The following is a 17,946-nucleotide window of genomic DNA, read 5'->3' as shown; positions in this document are numbered from 1 at the left end:
CGGTCTCCGGATGATAGGCCGAAGAATACCTCGTATCGATGCCCAACAGTTTCGTCAAGGACCTCCAAAACCGAGAGGTGAACTGTGAACCTCGATCGGAAACAATGACCGAAGGGAGGCCGAATAACATAAACACATGTTCAAAAAACAAGTCCGCCAAGACAGGGGCCGAAGGGATACCCCTACAAGGAACAAAACGGGCCATTTTAGTGAACGTGTCCACCACTACCCAGACGGTGTCAAAGCCTTTGGACTTGGGGAGATCGGTAACGAAATCCATTGTTAACGTATGCCAGGGCCTGGGAGGTACCGGGAGTGGAAGCAACAATCCAACCGGTCGACCCCTTTGATGTTTAGCCTGAGCACATACCGCACAAGATCTGACATAACACTCTACATCGCGCTTCATAGAAGGCCACCAACACCAACGCTTGAGAAGATCTAAAGTGCGCTCTTGTCCGGGATGGGCATTAAAGGGAGCGTCATGAGACCACTCAAGGGCTAGGTTACGTGTATCAGGTGTAGGAAGAAACAGGCGTTCATGTACGAAAGGTAGACCATCAGAATATACAGGATCCCATTCTCGCAACTGGTCAGAATGATTGCTAGTCCAGGACCGGACCGAATCTAATAGTGACAATGAGGGTGTACAGAGACAAATCACATGGCTTTTACCGAGAACAGTGTCGGGGAATGTAGGCAACTGGACCCCACCCGGAGAACGTGACAAGGCATCCGCCTTCCCATGTGAAGTGCCAGGACGGTGCATGATATGGAAATCAAAGGCGGAAAAGAAAAGATGCCATCGGACCTGTCTGCTATTGATGCATTTCAAAGAAGCCAGATCCTGTAGGTTCCGATGATCGGAGTATACCGTGACGGGATGTCTAGCCCCCAGAAGATGATGACGCCAGACACGGAAAGCATCCATGACAGCCAAGAGTTCTTTCTCCGTGACGGTATAATGAGACTCAGTACTGGAAAACTTACGGGAATGATATGCAACTGGATGTAATTTGCCTGTATTTGGACATGTTTGTGATAATACCGCACCGAGGGCAAAGGAAGAGGCATCCGCCTCAACTATGAACGGAAGATCAGGATTAGGATGTTGGAGTACCGGTGCGGTAGTAAAGGCGGTTTTCAAAGCCTCAAAAGCCTCCTGCTGTTCTCTCTGCCATTGATAAGATACCTGAGGACTAGTCAGGGCTGTAAGCGGGGCTACAATGGTGGAAAAGGAAGAAATGAAACGTCTGTAAAAGTTGGCGAACCCTAAAAAAGCCTGCAAGGATTTGAGTGTACGAGGTACTGGCCAATCTAATACTGCTTTGACCTTAGATTCATTCATGGATAACGCCCCAGGGGTGATGTGAAAACCCAAAAACTCGACAGTTGTCTTATGGAACTGACATTTCTCAGGTTTGGCAAACAAGGAATGTTCTCTCAAACGGGTCAATATTTCTCGGACATGAATCACGTGTTCATCAAGGTCACGAGAAAAGATTAGGATATCGTCCAAGTACACAACCATATATACATCCAATATATCCCTGAATATGTCGTTCATGAATCGTTGGAAAGTGGCCGGGGCGTTACATAGGCCAAAGGGCATGACCAGATATTCGTACAAGCCATACCGAGTGCAGAAAGCGGTCTTCCACTCGTCTCCCTCGCGGACGCGTACTAAGTTGTATGCGCCGCGTAGGTCGAGCTTAGTGAAAACGGAAGCGTGTGTTAAATGGTCTAGAAGTGGAGTGATTAACGGGATGGGATACCTATCCTTTTTAGTGATAGCGTTAAGACGCCGATAATCTACACAAGGGCGTAAATCCCCCTCCTTCTTAGGTACAAAGAAGATAGGACTTGCCGCGGGTGAAGTGGAGGGGCGGATGTGTCCTAGTCGCAGGGCGTTCTGTACATAGTCTTTCAATGCCAGTTCCTCCGAAGGGGACAAAGAATAGATCCTGCCCGAAGGAATATTGGAATCGGGAAGCAGTTCGATTGGGCAGTCATATGGTCTGTGTGGAGGGAGTACTTCAGACGAGCCCCGGTCGAACACTGACTCGAATTCTCTGTATTCTGGCGGAATCCCAGATACCAACCCCCCAACAGTATGTGTATGCACAAGCTCCGGATCGTCGACAGTCAGTGCGAGTTGGGCTAAGGCCCCCAAAGCCCGGGAAGGTGTGTCAGGGGCTTGATGGACCGGAAGACAATAATTCTGACAGATATCAGACTCAAAGACTACAGTACCTGACTGCCAATTGATCAACGGATTATGTTCATGTAACCATGGAATCCCTAGGATGATGCCGAATTGGGGTGTGGTGATCAAATCAAAACTCAGGGTTTCGGTGTGTACTTCTTGTATGGTTAACAAGAGGGGTGCGGTTTGCTGTTTGACAGGACCAGAAACCAGTGCAGAGCCGTCCACGGCTTGGACATGTTCTGGTCGTGTTTTCACCACTAAAGGTAGGTTGAGGGAATGGGCCAAATCAATATCTATGTAATTACCAGTGGCACCTGAATCAATAATGATATTGACTGCATGAAGAAGGCCTGTAGAGGGACATAGGGTAGCCTTTACAGAAATGGGTTGAACACGAGTAAAGGCAAGGGAGGTACCCGGAGAAGATGACGGAACACTCGACCTGTTCTCCGGTTCTAAGGTCGAGCCGTCCGAAAAACCTGACTCTTCCTGGGCCGTCGAGGACACTCTTTCACGAAATGTCCAGTGGTACCACAATAAAAGCATGCATTATCCACCCTTCTACGTTCTCTCTCAGATGTTGTAATAGGACTACGTAACCCTCCCACTTGCATAGGTTCTTCGGTACTGGAAGCAGGAGTGCCAACAAGAGTGGGAGAGGAAGTGGCCCCCAATTCAGCTCTACGCTCCGATCGTCGTGCATCTACCTGCAAGACCAGATCAACCAATTCCTGGTACTGAGTAGGCATAGAAGGGATCACTGCTAGTGCATCTTTCATGGTGTTACTCAACCCCCTATAGAAAACCACCGCCCTCTTGTTTTCTGGCCATGATGTTTCCGCAACTAGCTGATTGAATCGGGTGATGTAATCTATCAGAGACCTTTTACCCTGAGTCAATTCCAACAACTCCAAATCCCTAGACTGTACTTTGTGTCGGGTATCGAATACTCGGGCCATTTCTAGGACCAGCAAATCAAAGTCGTAGAGAACTGGGCTGTTGTTCTCTAACAGGGGATTAGCCCAAGCGGCTGCTGTTCCGGCCAAATGGGAAAGGGCGAAGGCAGCTTTAGCAGTGGTGGTGGAAAAAGCCAAAGGTCTGCATAGGAAATGTAACTTGCACTGATTAATAAAGGTTCTGAACTTCTTGGGATCCCCTTGATAGCGTTCAGGAGCAGCTAGGGGGGAAGGGGTTGGAAGTATCATCGGAGTTGGGACTACAGGAGCAATAACGGGAGAGGGCGTAGTGGAGGAGCTGGCATCGCCAAACTCAGGGTCTGCAGGAAGGGAATGTTGAACGCTTTGTATGGAATCTAACCTTTGATGGATCACAGCGTTTGCGGCGGCCATATCTGCCCTTAATATTGTAATTGCCTGAACCAAAGCAGCTATGGGTTCATCCGTGGATCCCTGCATCGTCTGACACGACTATACGGCTTCTCAGTCTGTTCTGACTTGAGTGTCGTGTAGACCGATGAGACCTCCGTCCCCAAGTGACGCACAGGGGAACTAAATAGAAACCCGCTGTACGACCGTTGAGGCCACAGGTGAGAGATGTCTTCTCGGATCCACGGAGCCTCTAGGAACACCGATGCTGCTGTCAAGAGGGAATGAGGTTAAGCACCAGGCAAGCACAATACAATAAGGAAAACAAGTAACTAAAGTGTCTTACCTATATGGTGTAATGGAGACCCAGGTGACCTAGTAGGGAGGTTCGAGGCTCATTAGATGCGGCGGTCCCTGGAATGGTAGAACCGCAGGTTCAGCGTGGATGAAGAGTAGCCACCTGTGGGAGTCAGGGCTGGACTTGAATCCCCAGTAGGGAAAAGGCGTAGAAGATCAGCAAGGTACCAAGGGATGATCCAAAGACAAGTCGAGGTGCAGTCCAAATATCCGGCAACAGGTAAAGAGTTCCAAGCAAAAGTACCAAGGGGTGTCCGAGGGAGTCCGTGATAGATTTCCGTGGTCAAGGTAAACAAGGAGCAAGTTGTAACGCCAAACAGTGTCCGAAGCCAGCTGAGAAGCAATGAGCGTTCTGTCTCTGAGTACTTTATACTGATCGCCCCTGGGTCACGTGACTTCTCTGGATCATGTGACGTCCACCAAGATCACATGGGGAACGCCGTAGTGTATCACGTGACTGGCGTGAGGACGTGAGGCCGCCCTTTCTGCTATACGTTCTCCAAGGCAGTTGCCAATGCAGAAAAGGTTGCAATCGAGCCCGTACACTGGTACGGAGTTTTCGGTTCTGTGGGTTCACCGAATCACTTGAGCCTCGAAGCTTGGGAGGAGGTGTTGGGGGAATGTGGGCAGTGTTCTGACGTGTCGTGGCCTGGTGTGCAGAGGATCGCCTAACAGTCTGTCACATTCCCCTGCATAGAGAGCAAATGTTCCTAACACTAACAGCGAGATGGGAGTCTGTCACATTCCTTTGCATTGACGGCACATGTTCCTAACACTAACAGCGATCTGGGAGTCGGTCACATTCCCTTGCACGGAGCACATGTTCCTGACACTAACAGCGAGCTAGGAGTCTGTCACATTCCCCTGCATAGAGAGCACCAGTTCCTAACACTAACAGCAAGCTGGGCGTCTGTCACATTCTCCTGCATAGACAGCACATGTTCCTAACACTAACAGTGAGCTGAGAGTCTGTCACATTCCTTTGCATAGAGAGCACATGTTCCTAACACTAACAGCGAGCCGGGCGTCTGTCACATTCACCTGCATAGAGAGCACATGTTCCTAACACTAGCAGCGAGCTGGTAGTCTGTCACATCCCTTGCTGAGAGAGCACACATTCCTAACATTAACAGCGAGCTGTGCGTCTGTCACATTCTCCTGCATAAGGAACACATGTTCCTAACACTAAGCGCAAGCTGGGAGTCTGTCACATTCCCTTGCATAGAAAGCACATGTTCCTAACACTGACAGGGAGCTGGAAGTCTGTTGCATTCCCTTGCACAGAGAGCACATGCTCCTAACACTAACAGCGATCTGGGAGTCTGCCACATTCCCCTGCACAGAGAGCACATGCTAATAACACTAACAGCGAGCTGGGAGTCTGCCACATTCCCTTTCAAAGAGAGCATATGCTCCTAACACTAACAGCGAGCTGGGAGTCTGCCACATTCCCCTGCATAGACAGCACATGCTCCTAACACAAACAAGGAGCTGGGCATCTGTCACATTCCCCTGCATAGACAGCACATGTTCCTAACACTACCAGCAAGCTGGGAGTTTGTCATATTCCCCTGCATAGAGAGCGCATGTTCCTAACACTAACCGCGAGCTGGGAGTCTGTCACATTCCCCTGCATAGAGAGGACATGTTCCTAACACTAACAGCATGCTGGGCCTCTGTCACATTCCCCTGCATAGAGAGCACATGTTCCTAACACTAACAGCGAGCTGAGAGTCTGTCACATTCCCCTGCATAGAGAGTACAAGTTCCTAACACTAACAGCTAGCTGGTTGTCTGTCACATTCCCCTGCATAGAGAGCACATGTTCCTAACACTAACAGCGAGCTGGGAGTCTGTCACATTCCCTAACAGCAAGCTGGGTGTCTGTCACATTCCCTTGCACAGAGAGCACTAACAGCGAGCTGAGAGTCTGTCACATTCCCTTGCATAGAGAGCACATGTTCCGAACACTAACAGCAAGCTGGGAGTCTGTCACATTCCTTTGCACAGAGAGCACTAACAGCGAGCTGGGAGTCTGTCACATTCCCCTGCATAGAGAGCACTAGTTCCTAACACTAACAGCGAGCTGGGAGTCTGTCACATTCCCTTGCATAGACAGCACATGCTCCTAACACCAACGGTGAGCTGGGAGTCTGCCACATTCCCTTGCACAGAGAGCACATGTTCCTAACACTAACCACGAGCTGGGAGTCTGTCACATTCCCCTGCATAGAGAGCACATGTTCCTAACACAAACAGCAAATTGGGAGTCTGTCACATTCCCCTGCATAGAGAGGACTTGTTCCTAACACTAACAGCTAGCTGGGTGTCTGTCACATTCCCCTGAATAGAGAGCACATGTTCCTAACACTAAGCGCAAGCTGGGAGTCTGTCACATTCCCTTGCATAGAAAGCACATGTTCCTAACACTGACAGGGAGCTGGAAGTCTGTTGCATTCCCTTGCACAGAGAGCACATGCTCCTAACACTAACAGCGATCTGGGAGTCTGCCACATTCCCCTGCACAGAGAGCACATGCTAATACGACTAACAGCGAGCTGGGAGTCTGCCACATTCCCTTGCAAAGAGAGCATATGCTCCTAACACTAACAGCGAGCTGGGAGTCTGCCACATTCCCCTGCATAGACAGCACATGCTCCTAACACAAACAGGGAGCTGGGCGTCTGTCACATTCCCCTGCATAGACAGCACATGTTCCTAACACTACCGGCAAGCTGGGAGTTTGTCATATTCCCCTGCATAGAGAGCGCATGTTCCTAACACTAACCGCGAGCTGGGAGTCTGTCACATTCCCCTGCATAGAGAGGACATGTTCCTAACACTAACAGCATGCTGGGCCTCTGTCACATTCCCCTGCATAGAGAGCACATGTTCCTAACACTAACAGCGAGCTGAGAGTCTGTCACATTCCCCTGCATAGAGAGTACAAGTTCCTAACACTAACAGCTAGCTGGTTGTCTGTCACATTCCCCTGCATAGAGAGCACATGTTCCTAACACTAACAGCGAGCTGGGAGTCTGTCACATTCCCTAACAGCAAGCTGGGTGTCTGTCACATTCCCTTGCACAGAGAGCACTAACAGCGAGCTGAGAGTCTGTCACATTCCCTTGCATAGAGAGCACATGTTCCGAACACTAACAGCAAGCTGGGAGTCTGTCACATTCCTTTGCACAGAGAGCACTAACAGCGAGCTGGGAGTCTGTCACATTCCCCTGCATAGAGAGCACTAGTTCCTAACACTAACAGCGAGCTGGGAGTCTGTCACATTCCCTTGCATAGACAGCACATGCTCCTAACACCAACGGTGAGCTGGGAGTCTGCCACATTCCCTTGCACAGAGAGCACATGTTCCTAACACTAACCACGAGCTGGGAGTCTGTCACATTCCCCTGCATAGAGAGCACATGTTCCTAACACAAACAGCAAATTGGGAGTCTGTCACATTCCCCTGCATAGAGAGGACTTGTTCCTAACACTAACAGCTAGCTGGGTGTCTGTCACATTCCCCTGAATAGAGAGCACATGTTCCTAACACTAAGCGCAAGCTGGGAGTCTGTCACATTCCCTTGCATAGAAAGCACATGTTCCTAACACTGACAGGGAGCTGGAAGTCTGTTGCATTCCCTTGCACAGAGAGCACATGCTCCTAACACTAACAGCGATCTGGGAGTCTGCCACATTCCCCTGCACAGAGAGCACATGCTAATACGACTAACAGCGAGCTGGGAGTCTGCCACATTCCCTTGCAAAGAGAGCATATGCTCCTAACACTAACAGCGAGCTGGGAGTCTGCCACATTCCCCTGCATAGACAGCACATGCTCCTAACACAAACAGGGAGCTGGGCGTCTGTCACATTCCCCTGCATAGACAGCACATGTTCCTAACACTACCGGCAAGCTGGGAGTTTGTCATATTCCCCTGCATAGAGAGCGCATGTTCCTAACACTAACCGCGAGCTGGGAGTCTGTCACATTCCCCTGCATAGAGAGGACATGTTCCTAACACTAACAGCATGCTGGGCCTCTGTCACATTCCCCTGCATAGAGAGCACATGTTCCTAACACTAACAGCGAGCTGAGAGTCTGTCACATTCCCCTGCATAGAGAGTACAAGTTCCTAACACTAACAGCTAGCTGGTTGTCTGTCACATTCCCCTGCATAGAGAGCACACGTTCCTAACACTAACAGCGAGCTGGGAGTCTGTCACATTCCCTAACAGCGAGCTGGGAGTCTGTCACATTCCCTAACAGCAAGCTGGGAGTCTGTCACATTCCCTTGCATAGAGAGCACATGTTCCGAACACTAACAGCAAGCTGGGAGTCTGTCACATTCCTTTGCACAGAGAGCACTAACAGCGAGCTGGGAGTCTGTCACATTCCCCTGCATAGAGAGCACTAGTTCCTAACACTAACAGCGAGCTGGGAGTCTGTCACATTCCCTTGCATAGACAGCACATGCTCCTAACACCAACGGTGAGCTAGGAGTCTGCCACATTCCCTTGCACAGAGATCACATGTTCCTAACACTAACCACGAGCTGGGAGTCTGTCACATTCCCCTGCATAGAGAGCACATGTTCCTAACACTAACAGCGAGTTGGGAGTCTGTCACATTCCCCTGCATAGAGAGGACATGTTCCTAACACTAACAGCAAGCTGGGCGTCTGTCACATTCCCCTGCATAGAGAGCACATGTTCCTAACACTAACAGTGAGCTGAGAGTCTGTCACATTCCCCTGCATAGAGAGCACATGTTTCTAACACTAACAGCTAGCTGGGCATCTGTCACATTCCCCTGCATAGAGAGCACATGTTCCTAACACTAACAGCAGCGGGGAGTCTGTCAAATTCCCTAACAGTGAGCTGGGAGTCTGTCATATTCCCCTGCATAGAGAGCAAATGTCCCTAACACTAACAGCGAGATGGGAGTCTGTCACATTCGTTTGCATAGACAGCACATGTTCCTAACACTAACAGCGAGCTGGGAGTTTGCCACATTCCCTTGCACAGAGAGCACATGTTCCTAACACTAACCACGAGCTGGGAGTCTTACACATTCCCCTGCATAGAGAGCACATGTTCCTAACACTAACAGCGAGTTGGGAGTCTGTCACATTCCCCTGCATAGAGAGCACATGTTCCTAACACTAAGCGCAAGCTGGGAGTCTGTCACATTCCCTTGCATAGAAAGCACATGTTCCTAACACTGACAGGGAGCTGGAAGTCTGTCATATTCCCCTGCATAGAGAGCACATGTTCCTAACACTAACAGTGAGCTGAGAGTCTGTCACATTCCCCTGCATAGAGAGCACATGTTTCTAACACTAACAGCTAGCTGGGCATCTGTCACATTCCCCTGCATAGAGAGCACATGTTCCTAACACTAACAGCAGCGGGGAGTCTGTCAAATTCCCTAACAGCGAGCTGGGAGTCTGTCACATTCCCTTGCATAGAGAGCACATGTTCCGAACACTAACAGCAAGCTGGGAGTCTGTCACATTCCTTTGCACAGAGAGCACTAACAGCGAGCTGGGAGTCTGTCACATTCCCCTGCATAGAGAGCACTAGTTCCTTACACTAACAGCGAGCTGGGAGTCTGTCACATTCCCTTGCATAGACAGCACATGCTCCTAACACCAACGGTGAGCTAGGAGTCTGCCACATTCCCTTGCACAGAGAGCACATGTTCCTAACACTAACCACGAGCTGGGAGTCTGTCACATTCCCCTACATAGAGAGCACATGTTCCTAACACTAACAGCGAGTTGGGAGTCTGTCACATTCCCCTGCATAGAGAGGACATGTTCCTAACACTAACAGCAAGCTGGGCGTCTGTCACATTCCCCTGCATAGAGAGCACATGTTCCTAACACTAACAGTGAGCTGAGAGTCTGTCACATTCCCCTGCATAGAGAGCACATGTTTCTAACACTAACAGCTAGCTGGGCATCTGTCACATTCCCCTGCATAGAGAGCACATGTTCCTAACACTAACAGCAGCGGGGAGTCTGTCAAATTCCCTAACAGTGAGCTTGGAGTCTGTCATATTCCCCTGCATAGAGAGCAAATGTCCCTAACACTAACAGCGAGATGGGAGTCTGTCACATTCGTTTGCATAGACAGCACATGTTCCTAAAACTAACAGCGAGCTGGGAGTTTGCCACATTCCCTTGCACAGAGAGCACATGTTCCTAACACTAACCACGAGCTGGGAGTCTTACACATTCCCCTGCATAGAGAGCACATGTTCCTAACACTAACAGCGAGTTGGGAGTCTGTCACATTCCCCTGCATAGAGAGGACATGTTCCTAACACTAACAGCAAGCTGGGCGTCTGTCACATTCCCCTGCATAGAGAGCACATGTTCCTAACACTAAGCGCAAGCTGGGAGTCTGTCACATTCCCTTGCATAGAAAGCACATGTTCCTAACACTGACAGGGAGCTGGAAGTCTGTTGCATTCCCTTGCACAGAGAGCACATGCTCCTAACACTAACAGCGATCTGGGAGTCTGCCACATTCCCCTGCACAGAGAGCACATGCTAATACCACTAACAGCGAGCTGGGAGTCTGCCACATTCCCTTGCAAAGAGAGCATATGCTCCTAACACTAACAGCGAGCTGGGAGTCTGCCACATTCCCCTGCATAGACAGCACATGCTCCTAACACAAACAGGGAGCTGGGCGTCTGTCACATTCCCCTGCATAGACAGCACATGTTCCTAACCCTACGAGCAAGCTGGGAGTTTGTCATATTCCCCTGCATAGAGAGCGCATGTTCCTAACACTAACCGCGAGCTGGGAGTCTGTCACATTCCCCTGCATAGAGAGGACATGTTCCTAACACTAACAGCATGCTGGGCCTCTGTCACATTCCCCTGCATAGAGAGCACATGTTCCTAACACTAACAGCGAGCTGAGAGTCTGTCACATTCCCCTGCATAGAGAGTACAAGTTCCTAACACTAACAGCTAGCTGGTTGTCTGTCACATTCCCCTGCATAGAGAGCACATGTTCCTAACACTAACAGCGAGCTGGGAGCCTGTCACATTCCCTAACAGCAAGCTGGGTGTCTGTCACATTCCCTTGCACAGAGAGCACTAACAGCGAGCTAGGAGTCTGTCACATTCCCTTGCATAGAGAGCACATGTTCCAAACACTAACAGCAAGCTGGGAGTCTGTCACATTCCTTTGCACAGAGAGCACTAACAGCGAGCTGGGAGTCTGTCACATTCCCCTGCATAGAGAGCACTAGTTCCTAACACTAACAGCGAGCTGGGAGTCTGTCACATTCCCTTGCATAGACAGCACATGCTCCTAACACCAACGGTGAGCTAGGAGTCTGCCACATTCCCTTGCACAGAGAGCACATGTTCCTAACACTAACCACGAGCTGGGAGTCTGTCACATTCCCCTGCATAGAGAGCACATGTTCCTAACACTAACAGCGATTTGGGAGTCTGTCATATTCCCCTGCATAGAGAGGACATGTTCCTAACACTAACAGCAAGCTGGGCGTCTGTCACATTCCCCTGCATAGAGAGCACATGTTCCTAACACTAACAGTGAGCTGAGAGTCTGTCACATTCCCCTGCATAGAGAGCACATGTTTCTAACACTAACAGCTAGCTGGGCATCTGTCACATTCTCCTGCATAGAGAGCACATGTTCCTAACACTAACAGCAGCGGGGAGTCTGTCAAATTCCCTAACAGTGAGCTGGGAGTCTGTCATATTCCCCTGCATAGAGAGCAAATGTCCCTAACACTAACAGCGAGATGGGAGTCTGTCACATTCGTTTGCAGAACAGCACATGTTCCTAACACTAACAGCGAGCTGGGAGTTAGTCACATTCCCTTGCACAGAGCACATGTTCCTAACACTAACAGCGAGCTGGGAGTCTGTCACATTCCCCTGCATAGAGAACACATGTTCCTAACACTAACAGCGAGCTGGGCGTCTGTCACATTCTCCTGCATAGACAACACATGTTCCTAACAATAACAGCGAGCTGGTAGTCTGTCACATTCACCTGCATAGAGAGCACATGTTCCTAACACTAGCAGCGAGCTGGTAGTCTGTCACATTCCCTTGCAGAGAGAGCACATATTCCTAACATTAACAGCGAGCTGTGCATCTGTCACATTCTCCTGCATAAGGAACACATGTTCCTGACACTAAGAGCGAGCTGGGAGTCTTTCACATTCCCTTGCATCGAAAGCACATGTTCCTAACACTGACAGGGAGCTGGAAGTCTGTTGCATTTCCTTGCATAGAGAGCAAATGTTCCTAAAACTAACAGCGAGCTGGGAATCTGTCACATTCCTTTGCACAGAGAGCACTAACAGCGAGCTGGGAGTCTGTCACATTCCCCTGCATAGAGAGCACTAGTTCCTAACACTAACAGCGAGCTGGGAGTCTGTCACATTCCCTTGCATAGACAGCACATGCTCCTAACACCAACGGTGAGCTGGGAGTCTGTCACATTCCCTTGCATAGAAAGCACATGCTCCTAACACTAACAGCGAGCTGGGAGTCGGCCACATTCCCTTGCACAGAGAGCACATGTTCCTAACACTAACCACGAGCTGGGAGTCTGTCACATTCCCCTGCCTAGAGAGCACATGTTCCTAACACTAACAGCGAGTTGGGAGTCTGTCACATTCCCCTGCATAGAGAGGACATGTTCCTAACACTAACAGCAAGCTGGGCGTCTGTCACATTCCCCTGCATAGAGAGCACATGTTCCTAACACTAACAGTGAGCTGAGAGTCTGTCACATTCCCATGCATAGAGAGCACATGTTCCTAACACTAACAGCAGCTGGGAGTCTGTCACATTCCCTAACAGCGAGCTGGGAGTCTGTCACATTCCCTTGCACAGAGAGCATTAACAGTGAGCTGGGAGTCTGTCATATTCCCCTGCATAGAGAGCAAATGTCCCTAACACTAACAGCGAGATGAGAGTCTGTCACATTCGTTTGCATAGACAGCACATGTTCCTAACACTAACAGCGAGCTGGGAGTTAGTCACATTCCCTTGCACAGAGCACATGTTCCTAACACTAACAGCGAGCTGGGAGTCTGTCACATTCCCATGCATAGAGAGCACATGTTCCTAACACTAACAGCGAGCTGGGCGTCTGTCACATTCTCCTGCATAGACAGCACATGTTCCTAACACTAACAGCGAGCTGAGAGTCTGTCACATTCCTTTGCATAGAGAGCACATGTTCCTAACACTAACAGCGAGCTGGGCGTCTGTCACATTCACCTGCATAGAGAGCACATGTTCCTAACACTAGCAGCGAGCTGGTAGTCTGTCACATTCCCTTGCAGAGAGAGCACATATTCCTAACATTAACAGCGAACTGTGCGTCTGTCACATTCTCCTGCATAAGGAACACATGTTCCTAACACTAAGAGCGAGCTGGGAGTCTTTCACATTCCCTTGCATCGAAAGCACATGTTCCTAACACTGACAGGGAGCTGGAAGTCTGTTGCATTTCCTTGCATAGAGAGCAAATGTTCCTAAAACTAACAGCGAGCTGGGAATCTGTCACATTCCTGGGCACAGAGATCACTAACAGCAAGCTGGGAGTCTTTCACATTCCCTTGCATAGAGAGCACTAGTTCCGAACACTAACAGTGAGCTTGGACTCTGTCACATTCCCTTGCATATAGAGCACATGTACGTAACACTAACAGCGAGCTGGGATTCTGTGACATTCCAATGCATAGAGAGCACATGTTCCTAACACTAACAGCAAGCTGGGTGTCTGTCACATTCCCTTGCATAGAGAGCACATGTTCCTAACACTAATGGAGAGTTGGGTGTCTGTCACATTCCCTTTCCTCGAGAGCACATGTTCCTAACACTAAGAGCGAGCTGGGAGTCTGTCACATTCCCTTGCATAGAAAGCACATGCTCCTAACACTAACAGCGAGCTGGGAGTCTGCCACATTCATTGCACAGAGAGCACATGTTCCTAACACTAACAGCGAGCTGGGTGTCTGTCACATTCTCTTGCCTAGAGAGCACATGTTCCTAACACTAACAGCGAGCTGGGAGTCTGTCACATTCCCTTGCCTAGAGAGCACATGTTCCTAACACTAACAGTGAGCTGGGAGTCTGCCATTTTCCCTTACGCAGAGAGTACATGTTCCTAACACTAACAGCGAGCTGGGAGTCTGTCACACTGCCCTGCACAGAGAGCACATGTTCCTAACACTAACAGCGAACTGGGAGTCTGCCACATTCGCTTGCACAGAGAGCACATGCTCCTAACACTAACAGTGAGCTGGGACTCTGCCACATTCCCTTGCAAAGAGAGCATATGCTCCTAACACTAACAGTGAGCTGGGAGTCTGCCACATTCCCTTGCACAGAGAGCACATGCTCCTAACACTAACAGCGAGCTGGGAGTCTGCCACATTCCCCTGCATAGAGAGCACATGTTCCTATCACTAACAGCGTGCTGGGAATCTGTCACATTCCCTTGCCTAGAGAGCACATGTTCCTAACACTAACAGCGAGCTGGGAGTCTGTCACATTCCCTAACAGCGAGCTGGGAGTCTGTCACATTCCCTTGCACAGAGAGCACTAACAGTGAGCTGGGAGTCTGTCACATTCCCCTGCATAAAGAGCAAATGTCCCTAACACTAACAGCAGGATGGGAGTTTGTCACATTCTCCTGCATAGACAGCACATGTTCCTAACACTAACAGCGAGCTGAGAGTCTGTCACATTCCTTTGCATAGAGAGCACATGTTCCTAACACTAACAGCGAGCTGGGCGTCTGTCACATTCACCTGCATAGAGAGCACATGTTCCTAACACTAGCAGCGAGCTGGTAGTCTGTCACATCCCTTGCAGAGAGAGCACATATTCCTAACATTAACAGCGAGCTGTGCGTCTGTCACATTCTCCTGCATAAGGAACACATGTTCCTAACACTAAGCGCGAGCTGGGAGTCTGTCACATTCCCTTGCATAGAAAGCACTTGTTCCTAACACTGACAGGGAGCTGGAAGTCTGTTGCATTTCCTTGCATAGAGAGCAAATGTTCCTAAAACTAACAGCGAGATGGGAATCTGTCACATTCCTGGGCAGAGAGATCACTAACAGCAAGCTGGGAGTCTTTCACATTCCCTTGCATAGAGAGCACTAGTTCCGAACACTAACAGCGAGCTGGGAGTCTGTCACATTCCGGTGCATAGACAGCACATGTTCCTAGCACTAACAGTGAGCTTGGAGTCTGTCCCATTCCCTTGCATAGAGAGCACATGTTCCTAACACTAACAGCAAGCTGGGATTCTGTGACATTCCAATGCATAGAGAGCACATGTTCCTAACACTAACAACAAGCTGGGTGTCTGTCACATTCCCTTGCATAGAGAGCACATGTTCCTGACACTAACGGCGAGCTGGGTGTCTGTCACATTCCCTTTCCTCAAGTGCACATGTTCCTAACACTAACAGTGAGCTGGGAGTCTGTCACATTCCCTTGCATAGAAAGCACATGCTCCTAACACTAACAGCGAGCTGGGAGTCTGCCACATTCCCTTGCACAGAGAGCACATGTTCCTAACACTAACAGCGAGCTGGGTGTCTTTCACATTCCCTTGCCTAGAGAGCACATGTTCCTAACACTAACAGCGAGCTGGGATTCTGTGACATTCCAATGCATAGAGAGCACATGTTCCTAACACTAACAGAGAGCTGGGAGTCTGTCACATTCCCCTGCATAGAGAGCACATGTTCCTAACACTAACAGCGAGCTGGGCGTCTGTCACATTCTCCTGCATAGAGAGCACATGTTCCTAACACTAGCAGCGAGCTGGTAGTCTGTCACATCCCTTGCAGAGAGAGCACATATTCCTAACATTAACAGCGAGCTGTGCATCTGTCACATTCTCCTGCATAAGGAACACATGTTCCTAACACTAATCGCGAGCTGGGAGTCTGTCACATTCCCTTGCATAGAAAGCACTTGTTCCTAACACTGACAGGGAGCTGGAAGTCTGTTGCATTTCCTTGCATAGAGAGCAAATGTTCCTAAAACTAACAGCGAGAAGGGAATCTGTCACATTCCTGGGCAGAGAGATCACTAACAGCAAGCTGGGAGTCTTTCACATTCCCATGCATAGAGAGCACTAGTTCCGAACACTAACAGCGAGCTGGGAGTCTGTCACATTCGGTTGCATAGACAGCACATGTTCCTAACACTAACAGTGAGCTTGGAGTCTGTCCCATTCCCTTGCATAGAGAGCACATGTTCCTAACACTAACAGCAAGCTGGGATTCTGTGACATTCCAATGCATAGAGAGCACATGTTCCTAACACTAACAACAAGCTGGGTGTCTGTCACATTCCCTTGCATAGAGAGCACATGTTCCTAACACTAACGGCAAGCTGGGTGTCTGTCACATTCCCTTTCCTCAAGTGCACATGTTCCTAACACTAACAGCGAGCTGGGAGTCTGTCACATTCCCTTGCATAGAAAGCACATGCTCCTAACACTAGCAGCGAGCTGGGAGCCTGCCACATTCCCTTGCACAGAGAGCACATGTTCCTAACACTAACAGCGAGCTGGGTGTCTGTCACATTCCCTTGCCTAGAGAGCAGATGTTCCTAACACTAACAGCGAGCTGGGATTCTGTGACATTCCAATGCATAGAGAGCACATGTTCCTAACACTAACAGCGAGCTGGGAGTCTGTCACATTCCCTAACAGCGAGCTGGGAGTCTGTCACATTCCCTTGCACAGAGAGCACTAACAGTGAGCTGGGAGTCTGTCACATTCCCCTGCATAGAGAGCAAATGTCCCTAACACTAACAGCAGGATGGGAGTTTGTCACATTCTCCTGCATAGACAGCACATGTTCCTAACACTAACAGCGAGCTGAGAGTCTGTCACATTCCTTTGCATAGAGAGCACATGTTCCTAACACTAACAGCGAGCTGGGCGTCTGTCACATTCACCTGCATAGAGAGCACATGTTCCTAACACTAGCAGCGAGCTGGTAGTCTGTCACATCCCTTGCAGAGAGAGCACATATTCCTAACATTAACAGCGAGCTGTGCGTCTGTCACATTCTCCTGCATAAAGAACACATGTTCCTAACACTAAGCGCGAGCTGGGAGACTGTCACATTCCCTTGCATAGAAAGCACATGTTCCTAACACTGACAGGGAGCTGGAAGACTGTTGCCTTTCCTTGCATAGAGAGCAAATGTTCCTAAAACTAACAGCGAGCTGGGAATCTGTCACATTCCTGGGCAGAGAGATCACTAACAGCAAGCTGGGAGTCTTTCACATCCCCTTGCATAGAGAGCACTAGTTCTGAACACTAACAGCGAGCTGGGAGTCTGTCACATTCCGTTGCATAGACAGCACATGTTCCTAACACTAACAGTGAGCTTGGAGTCTGTCCCATTCCCTTGCATAGAGAGCACATGTTCCTAACACTAACAGCAAGCTGGGATTCTGTGACATTCCAATGCATAGAGAGCACATGTTCCTAACACTAACAACAAGCTGGGTGTCTGTCACATTCCCTTGAATAGAGAGCACATGTTCCTAACACTAACGGCGAGCTGTGTGTCTGTCACATTCCCTTTCCTTGAGTGCACATGTTCCTAACACTAACAGCGAGCTGGGAGTCTGTCACATTCCCTTGCATAGAAAGCACATGCTCCTAACACTAACAGCGAGCTGGGAGTCTGCCACATTCCCTTGCACAGAGAGCACATGTTCCTAACACTAACAGCAAGCTGGGTGTCTGTCACATTCCCTTGCCTAGAGAGCACATGTTCCTAACACTAACAGCGAGCTGGGATTCTGTGACATTCCAATGCATAGAGAGCACATGTTCCTAACACTAACAACAAGCTGGGTGTCTGTCACATTCCCTTGCATAGAGAGCACATGTTCCTAACCCTAACGGCAAGCTGGGTGTCTGTCACATTCTCTTTCCTCGAGTGCACATGTTCCTAACACTAACAGCGAGCTGGGAGTCTGTCACATTCCCTTG

The sequence above is a fragment of the Ambystoma mexicanum genome, unplaced genomic scaffold, assembly GCF_040938575.1.
Source record: "Ambystoma mexicanum isolate Mex_15411 unplaced genomic scaffold, UKY_AmexF1_1 Mex_scaf26, whole genome shotgun sequence".
Classification (NCBI taxonomy): Eukaryota; Metazoa; Chordata; class Amphibia; order Caudata; family Ambystomatidae; genus Ambystoma; species Ambystoma mexicanum.
This window is presented reverse-complemented; position numbering follows the sequence as displayed.